The sequence below is a fragment of the Berghia stephanieae genome, chromosome 2, assembly GCF_034508935.2.
Source record: "Berghia stephanieae isolate SIO BIC M18660-M18661 chromosome 2, UCSD_Bste_1.3, whole genome shotgun sequence".
In the NCBI taxonomy this organism is placed as follows: domain Eukaryota; kingdom Metazoa; phylum Mollusca; class Gastropoda; order Nudibranchia; family Aeolidiidae; genus Berghia; species Berghia stephanieae.
This window is the reverse complement of record NC_088361.1, coordinates 2,776,026-2,786,025: the sequence shown is the minus strand read 5'-3', so window position 1 is coordinate 2,786,025 and position 10,000 is coordinate 2,776,026. Positions and strand designations below refer to the sequence as shown.

Genomic DNA, 10,000 nt, shown 5'->3' with positions numbered 1-10,000 from the left:
AACAAAGTCATGTGATTAAAGAATTGTCGACATGTGTCATCATCATCATATTCATCATCATCATCTGCATCGTCATCATCATCATCATCATCATCATCATCATCATCATCATCATCATCATCGTCGTCATCATCATCATCATCATCATCAGCATCATCATCATCATCATCATCATCATCATCATCATCATCATTATCATCATCACCACCATCATGGTCTACACTTATTTATAGCAAGATAAACAAGAGGACAAACAATGGCATGGAGGAATGCTAGCCTAACCCTTTAATGATGAAGCCATAATTATTATTCTGTCTGCTGCACGCAGATAAATCGTATTTTCTGATAATATTTTCATCACGATAGATTGAGATGTTATCTTAATCTCTTGATAATGTCATGAATAGAAGGAGTTTTGCCAAAACGTAACATAGGTGCATTGTCAGATGTATTACTGCAATAGAATTTTTTTCTAAATATCAAAGTATCAATTTATGGAGCAGGCACTGTTTAAAAAAACGTGCTCAAAGCACTTTATAAGGGCCAACAGCAACATTTAACATTTAGGACGGGACACGACGCCTGTTAGGCGATATTACAATATTTCAGACAGAGACAACGCTGTTAACGGCCAGGTACTCATTTTACACCTGAGTCCCGTGAGAGAATGTGAGTAGAGTGCCTTCTCCAAGGACTCAACTATGCGCCGAGCGAGGAACGAACCCAGGACCTTCCGATCCGAAAGCGAGTGTCATACCACTAGACCACATAGCCGCACAGGCTATGTCTGAAACAGAGTGCTTATCTTTTTAGCTTATTTAATTTATTTTTTTAGATAACTTTTTTCTTGTATTTTCCTTTTTAATTTTTCCGGCACTGTTTCACAAACACATTTTAGATTGATCTTTGCCAGGCGGTTTCTTTGTATTCGTGTACTCGACGTGTCGCAAATGTCACCTATCGTTCAAGCTGGATTTGTGACTGAGTAAAACTGTCACTTCAATTCTTCTTCTTCTTCTTCTTCTTCTTCTTCTTCTTCTTCTTCTTCTTCTTCTTCTTCTTCTTCTTCTTCTTCTTCTTCTTTCTTTTCTTCTTTTTTCTTCTTTTCTTTTTTTTCTTCTTCTTTTTTCTTCTTCTTCTATTATTTTTTATTATTATTTTATTTTATTTTATTATTATTATTATTATTATTATTATTATTATTATTATTATTATTATTATTATTATTATTATTATTATATTATATTTTTTTATTATTATATTATTATTATTATTATTATTATTATTATTATTATTATTATTATTATTATTATTATTATATATATAATTATAATAATAATATTAATTATTATCATTATTATTATTATATATTATTATTAGAGACTAATTGTGTTACCATTGTCACCTTTCTTATCTCTAATCACGCTCAACATATTACTGTCCAGACATTGTGTCCTGTGGTTGGATACAAAGTATACCTCATATTTCCTTCTAAAACAGATCTAGGTAAATTTGTTCAAAATGCTTTTCAGTCTATTCGGCCGATAGAAGCCACGGATTTAACCATTTAACTGCCATACTCTGGGGGGGGGGGGGGGGGGGGGAAATCAGATTTTAGACTTTGGCCAGAAAACTCGTCCTTCAAATATCGACCGATTTAAATGACCCTCATCTTAACAAAAACTCTCATACCTGGGTTTTTGATAAGTCTCAAGTTTGAGAGTTTTTGCCTAGATGAGGGTCGTATAAATCGAACCATATTTGAAGGACGAGTTTTCTGGCCAAATTTTTATACGTTTTTTCCCAGAGCACGACAGTTAATTGGTTAATTAAGAACGTGTTGTGGGTCCAACACCATGCATCTACGCTAGAGCGACACGATATACGATCTATTCTTAACCGGAGGATCCAAGTTTGAGCCCTACTTTCGCCATCCATTTTTATAAACCTTTGAGCAATGAATGTAATCTTTACGGCTCAATTAGTTGTGCTGCAGTCAAAGGGGTGTTTTGCTATTTTCACAAAATGGTTCTAAAATAAATGTTCGCTTGGTATTAATAATAAGAAAAAAAAACCTTAATGTTATTAGTTTTGTTATCAATTTTAGTCCGGTCAGCTATAATTATAATGTCAAATATTTTGAGATATGTAAAGCCTCTGACGACAAAATAAATAAATCCTGTGTAACATCGAAAATAAAGTCCACAAGCTCCCTTTTTGCGCCGTTTGACAGAGATTAAAATCAACTTGAATGATTGACAATAACAATATTTCCGATATCGTGTACCATATCAAATTTTGGTTGTCCCCAAAACTTATTCTCAACCCAAACAATGGAACCTTTCATAAAAATAGACCAATATTATCTTGTCCGACTTTAACATTAAGCCTAGCAGTCGTAATATCCCAACCCCTAACTATTTCCCCACCGAAGCGACAATCAAAAAGAATGAGGAAAAGAAAAACGTACAGAAAATATCATAAACATAACGTTCTATGCGTCATTTTCTAAATATAATTTTAGCATATCTTAACATAAGGAAGTACCACATTAACCAAGCCCAATGCTTGTTTCAAAACCATCCATAGTCTTAGTTGTTGTAAGTTTATATTCATAAACCAACGCAAGGGGAATAACCCACTGGGGATCATCACCCTCCAAACCAGAGCCACAATCAAACTTATTTGAAATTCAACGTTTACCCGTTCATCATCCCGTTATTAAATATTCATTTCCAGATACATCGACAGCCTTCTTAGCATGCTATCCTATTTAAAAACGTCTCTGTTTGCATTTTGCACACGGACGCCTCACGGAATCGCGCCATGATAAAGAAGTCTGACAAGATGGCGATCGGCTTGAGCCAATCAGTGCGGAGGAAGTGCTCTGGTCGTGGTTAGGAAAATAATAGTGATCAGAGTCGCCGATCTATTCCATCTCCGGGCCATGTCTGCTAATAGCATCCAAAGTACTGGACTCTTCATCCTAAAAGCCTCATTATGTGGTGGGGACGGAGAAAGGTTGGGGGGGGGGGGGGGAAGAGAGAGAGAGAGAGAGAGAGAGAGGAGAGAGAAGAAAGAAAGAGTGGTGTGTGTGTGTATGTGTGTGTGTGAGAGAGAGAAAGAAAGAGAGATATTTAGAGAAAAAGAGAGAGAGAGAGAGTGGGAGAGAGAGAGAAAGAGAGAGAGGAGAGGAAATAATAAATAAAATAAAATTATTATTATTATTATTATTATTATTATTATTATTATTATTATTATTATTATTATTATTATTATTATTATTATTATTATTATTATTATTATTATTATTATTATTATTATTATTATTATAATTATTATTATTATTATAATTATCATTATTATTATTATTATTATTATTATTATTATTATTATTATTATTATTATTATTATTATCATTATTATTATTATTATTTCATTTAACGCTACAGAAAAGGGTTGAAATCAGGCCTTATTGGTTCTATGGCTCTAACGGACAACTTTCTAACCGCAGGTTTTGTTTGTTTTCACTTTAATAAGAGAAACAGCTATGCTACTCGGGCTTTAGCTCAATAATATAATGGCGAAAGAGTAAAGTCGAATAGCGCCATCAAAGGTTCTGCCATTCTATTATGTTTAACTTAATGCATTTCAGATGTGATATGCATTTACAAAAATGAAAATCGAAATCTTTCCCGCAATAGATGTGTTGTCGTTATTTTCCAGAACATTATCACTACCTCCATCAATAGTTGCTCCTGTTCCAGTAAACTGTCATACCCTAGAAAAACTCGTATCTAAATATTTGGCCATATTTGGTCCTTCAAATATCGTTCGTTGTAAATGAGCTCCCACCTTGGTAACAACCCCCAAAGCTGTGACTTCGCGAAGTCCCAGGTTTGAGAGTTTTTGCCAAGATGAGGGTAATTGCATCGGTCGATATTTGAAGGGAGGGTTTTCTGGCCAAATATTTAAATACGATTTTTTTCTTCAGATTATGCTATTTAACTGGTTAACGTCTAGTTTGCGAGAGTGATGCTTGTAAAAGCAGTTATGTCATTATAATCTATTTATCTTTGACTTTTCCCCTCAGCAAGCACTGGTGATAAATGTATTTACAAATGGATGGAAACGTTAACATGAGTTAAAATAACAATGGGGAAGGAACTCAATATAACAATAACAGCCTCAAGACTGTTATTTGAAATGACGGAGTCTTACTTACTTATGACGTGATTCGATTCTTTAACCCATTGAAGACTGGGGTTGATTTTATTCTAATATATAATCCTACCTTACCGTTAAAGCATATAAAAATGAATTTGACAAAAATAAATAAATAAATAAGTAAATAAAAATAAATAAATAAATAAAAGAAGCAGTAATACGACTCGGGTTTGGTTAAATCTCAATTCCTTTTTGTATTGCACTCTCGGTTGATAATGATTTGGTTTGGATAGTAATTATAATTGTTTAAAATATGTACAGGAATAAGTCTTTTATTACAGTTTTTTTATTCTTGAGTTAAATTAAAACTTGTATCGATACGATTTTTAACGAGCATCAATACAAGGTTTTAATTTAACGAGTGAAAAATATCAAATCGTTATAAAATTACACGATTTTTCTATCTGCTTTATCCCACATCATATGCCTTATAAAGCTAAAAATTGTAAGTGAAAATTGAAGATTGACGTTTTAATGTTGTTACCATTGTTGACATTTATCGCCGCTTTGCGTAAAAAAAAAAACAAAAAAAAAAAAAAAAACAAACAAAAAAACCCAACAACTCATGCAAAGGATTACAGTCCAACTTTCATAATAGTGATTAAATGAATAAGGCCAGTCTAAAGAATAAAATGTTTTTTGTCTTTTAAATTTAACCCCCCCCCCCCCCGCAAAAAAAAAAAAAACAAAACAAAAAAACAACAAAAAACCCCGAAACAATTAACGCAAACCGAGGTGCACTCATACGTTGACCCCCAAAAAAAAAAGAGTTACCCAAACCCAGACGATAATGAATACCTAAAATCTTTTAAAAAAAAAAAAAAAAAAAAAAAGTCACCACAGGGAGTCGAACCACCGACTCTCAAATGACGAGCGAGTGTGCAGACCATTAGGCCAACGGAAATATTTACAAAGATAGGCTTCCCGATCGAAGATTATTATAAAGAGTTCTTGTTCCTGCAATTTCGGCCTTGACGTTTTGAAGTCGGACCTCCGAAAACGACTACGCTTGTCAATATTTTGGTTTAAATCAAGATAAACTTTGGTTAACTTACGTAATTACGTTGTGTGATTTCCATGGAGACTAGAAATTCTATACACAAGTGTGAAAGGGCCACAGACATTGTCGTCAATCATTTTAAATTATGGATACAATAATTAATAATGTCAACGTACTGATCTGTACCTTCGCTAGACGAGAATCTGACATGACACCATCAGGCCTGACACTCATATATTTACGATTTATTTTTAGTTTAAAATCTCAATAGTGATGATAATCATCTCCAAGAATGAGGTTTTATTTAACAACATTGAGGTGAAAAAAGAGAGAAGGCATTTTGATTTTTTATTGTCCGTCGATGTATACAACCGTCCAAGTCAAAGGTTTTTCTTCAAAATTGAAAAATAATGGAATGTCTAAAAATAGTATTTTTTGGTCTTTTTTATCCAATTGCAAAGTGTCAAAATGCCAGCGTACGAATATTTCTTTTGTTTATGTTATTTCACTAGTAAAATACATATATATTTATTCTCTCTTTGTCTCACTAAGAGGTATGGTATAAAATAGCATTGCTCGAAATAGATAAATAAAATAGATCTCAGCGTTTTTGTTGAGTAATTCCAAGAACAAACTATGCTCTATATTCTTCATAATAGTACGTCACTTATCCTCCCAGCAGGCAGTATTGAACCGATATTTGCATCATGCTGTTAAGGTCGCATGTAAGGCGTTGTATTTTTTACGGTAATTTCTCTCACTGCCTAGGCCAGTACTCAATCACACCTGAGTCGAGTATGGGTGTTTATTTTTTTAAAAGCCAATATAATGGGTATTTGAAGTTTCAATTTTACAGCACTATAAAAAGAATTCATCATTGTTGTTTACCATTAAAAAAAACAAAACAAGAAAATAAACATGAGCATTTAAATAGGGCAACATCCACTAAACATGCTCAAAGCGCTTTGGAAAGGTTCCCTATCCAACATAACATTTAACATGTATGGCGAGACATGACGCCTGCTAGGCAATAGTAACAATTTTTCCGACAGAGACAACGCTGTTAATAGTCAGGTACCTAATTAACATCTGAGTACGCTGAGGGAATTTGAATAAAGAGCCTTTTCAAAGAACTCAACTATCCGCCGCTTTAGCGGGACTTGAACCCTGGGCAAGGCTACAGAGCCGCACAGTAGATGTATTTGCGTTAAAAGACGGTTTACATTTGACACTATAGATAGAATGCGCTTGGCCAAGGAGTTCACAACATTGCCATCCGGAAGTATAACGGACCAACACACAAACTATGTGTAACCATGAACGTTTATAGTCAAGTTAATAATGTTTAGTGAGAACAACTCACAAACGCAGATGGCAAAAACAATAACAAAGGCCTGAGTGACGTCATCTTCGAACTATCTATAAGACGTTACAATACTTGTTATTTTACTATCACAACAGAGACAAGACACAGCTAAGCTACCGACGCCACAAGTCTCAGGCGTAAAAGGGTTAAAGCGTTATTTGATATTTAACGGATAGTCGACCTAACCAGTTATCAATCTGCATTACTTATATTATAAATCTTTGATGATTTTCCAATACACATTTTCCCTATTTTCGGTAAGGGAAGAAACGACTCTAGTTTAGAAATAATACACAAGATAAGCACCAACGTTGATATTGACTTCAGACACGAAATAATACAAGCGTGGCAGTGCCGGGAACAAAAATATCGAACAATATACGATTCTTACACTCTTGCTTTTTGGAATTCCGGACGTGTTCCCAACCGCTGCAAGAGCTTGCGAGTGCGCGTTGGGAACAAAGTTCGAATTCCAAAATGCAAGAGTCTAAGAAGTCTTTTATTCTACCCGTCTATCCATTTCGATTTTGTCATCTCTGAGTAAGAGACATTTTCAAAAATAATTTAAATAATCCTTTTTTTTTTTAAATCTAATTTTAATGAAATTCAGCGTTTGATAATCTGACGTCACAAATTATAATTGTAAACTTGATATCATTACGCGTTACTATTTAGGGAGTGGGGTGAAATAATAATTGATAGTGAAATCTCGTAGTTCAGTTTTACACACAGAAATCTACATCAACACTAAACTAGAGTTCTGTAGTTTTACATTAAATCTTGACATTTAGATCTGCAACATAGAGCCTCGTACCGGTATTGAATCTATGTGAAATAAACGTCTATAAACCGAAATTTGACGTTAATGTTTAAATTATGAAGTTTCATATTAATCGACAAGCACTGATATGCAGGTCTGATAACCCAAAATCATTATGGGTTCATTGTCGTTATGGAACTCTCAACAAACAAAAAAAGGACACAAATTATTGTCCTTTACAGCTATATTAAACTGTGCCTATAATTGCTTTCGGATGTCAGACCTGCATATATGTACACGTCGATATTAATCCATCCGCTATTTTTAGCAGAACGAATGTAATTCCTGAAGCCGTTGAGGTCTAAAATTAGCAGGATTTTTTTATTTGTTTGTATTTTGTTTGTTCAATTTTTCCTAATTCAATTATTGTAGTCCAGTCACCCCGACTTAATACCGATTTTAGGATAGTAGAAGTAGTAGTAGTAGTAGTAGTAGTAGTAGTAGTAGTAGTAGTAGTAGTAGTAGTAGTAGTAGTAGTAGTAGTAGTAGTAGTAGTAGTAGTAGTAGTGAATAGTTAGTAGTAGTAGTAGTAGTAGTATTGTAGTAGTAGTTAGTAGTAGTAGTAGTAGTAGTAGTAGTAGTAGTAGTAGTAGTGTAGTAGTAGTAGTAGTAGTGTAGTAGTAGTAGTAGTAGTAGTAGTAGTAGTAGGTAGTAGTAGTAGTAGTAGTAGTAGTAGTAGTAGTAGTAGTATGTAGTAGTAGTAGTAGTATGTAGTAGTAGTAGTAGTAGTAGTTATATAGTAGTAGTAGTAGTAGTAGTAGTAGTAGTAGTAGTAGTAGTAGTAGTAGTAGTAGTAGTAGTAAATAGTAGTAGTGAGTAGTAGTAGTAGTAGTTAGTAGTAGTAGTAGTAGTAGTAGTGTAGTATAGTGTTGTAGTAGTTAGTATAGTAGTAGTAAGTAGTAGTAGTTAGTAGTAGTAGTAGTAGTAGTAGTAGATAGTAGAGTTAGTAGTAGTAACGAGTATTAGTAGTAGTAGTAGTAGTATAGTAGTAGTAGTAGTAGTAGTATTAGTAGTAGTAGTAGTAGTAGTAGTAGTAGTAGTAGTAGAATCTTTGGGGGAAGGTTATATTTGAATTATACAAGACGTTAATAATTTGATTAAAAGTTGTGAGAACTTATCACCTCTTTGGCAGAAAAGAAAAGGGAAAAGTCATGATTATATACATCCTACCTAAACAATTAAATTACAATTTTGCAAGGGAAATAGTTTCAAATCCCAGAATTGTCAATGGTATTTGTCTTTCTTTGATAAGGCATGTGGAATGAAAAAGATCTTTTTATATAACTTTCATCCAACTTAGAGTGACGAATTGGTAGTATTGATAAAACAAAATATGGACGTACATATTTGATAAAGATTATCAATTATGATATTGATGATAATGATGATGATGTTGATGATGATGATGACGATGGTGATGATGCTAATAATAATGAAAATAATAATAATAATAATAATAATAATAATAATAATAATAATTAATAATAATAATAATATATAATAATATAATAATAATATAATAATAATAATAATAATAATAATAATAATAATAATAATAATAATAATAATAATAATAATAATAATAATAATATAATAATAATAATAATAATAATAATAATAATAATAAAATGATATATAATAATATAATAATAATAATAATAATAATAATAATAATAATAATAATAATAATAATAATAATAATAATAATAATAATAATAATAATAATAATAATAATAATAATAATAATAATAATAATAATAATAATAATAATAATAATATGATTGCATTTCAAATCCCAATTTAAGTTTCTTTACTTTTGCGTCAAAATTTCCGTTAAAGCAAAAATTATGTATCGGGCAATTACATAAACCTACTATTTTAGAAATAGTTGATTTGGTAAAGCTGCTTTTTTTTTACCTCAGCAAACCAACTCAAACTGGCGTAATTGATTTATGTAAAAACTCAAAATGTTTGTATCTGCCTTATTGTTCGGGTCATTTCAAATCTCTAACATGTCCTTATATTTTAAAAACGCATTTGATTTTGATGTTTTAAAAAATCATGATCTGTATTCTCTATAGAAGTTTTGTTTCTATTTTGAATACCCATTTTGTCACGTTGTTAGAGATGTGACATATTTCACCAGATTATGGGATTTTATCATCCTGTGTATTATATTCAGCTAGCTTTTCTCGAATGGATCCATTATGAATATTTGATTACTTATAAAGCATCATCAATATTTGATATATAAATGCAGGGAAGAATTGGCGTTGTGCTATTATCATTATCATGTCGATTGTTTTCAAAGATGTGTTTTCTGTATATTGAAAAGAGAGGCAGGTTTTATCAGCTTAATCAAACCTGCTCTTTACAATGACTTTGTACCTGCAACAAGGGAGTCTGACCGTTGGAACTCTTTGTTATACAATAAAACTATTATTTTTAAAAAATTCTGACCGTGAAATTTTTGATTTATACATACCAATCGAATAAGATGATCCCGAAACTTGCTGAAACTCTCAAACTTAAGACTTATTTTGAGGTAAAGAAGAAAGGGATGAGAGAGAGAGAGAGAGAGAGAGAG

General features: G+C 32.1%; 1 protein-coding gene across 1 annotated transcript in view; it reads right to left on the bottom strand.

The window, feature by feature from the left end:
* Nucleotides 1-10,000, bottom strand: part of LOC144964168 (immunoglobulin superfamily member 10-like) — a 176,103-nt gene that overhangs the window by 158,815 nt on the left and 7,288 nt on the right. The gene's annotated exons all lie outside the window — the stretch shown is intronic.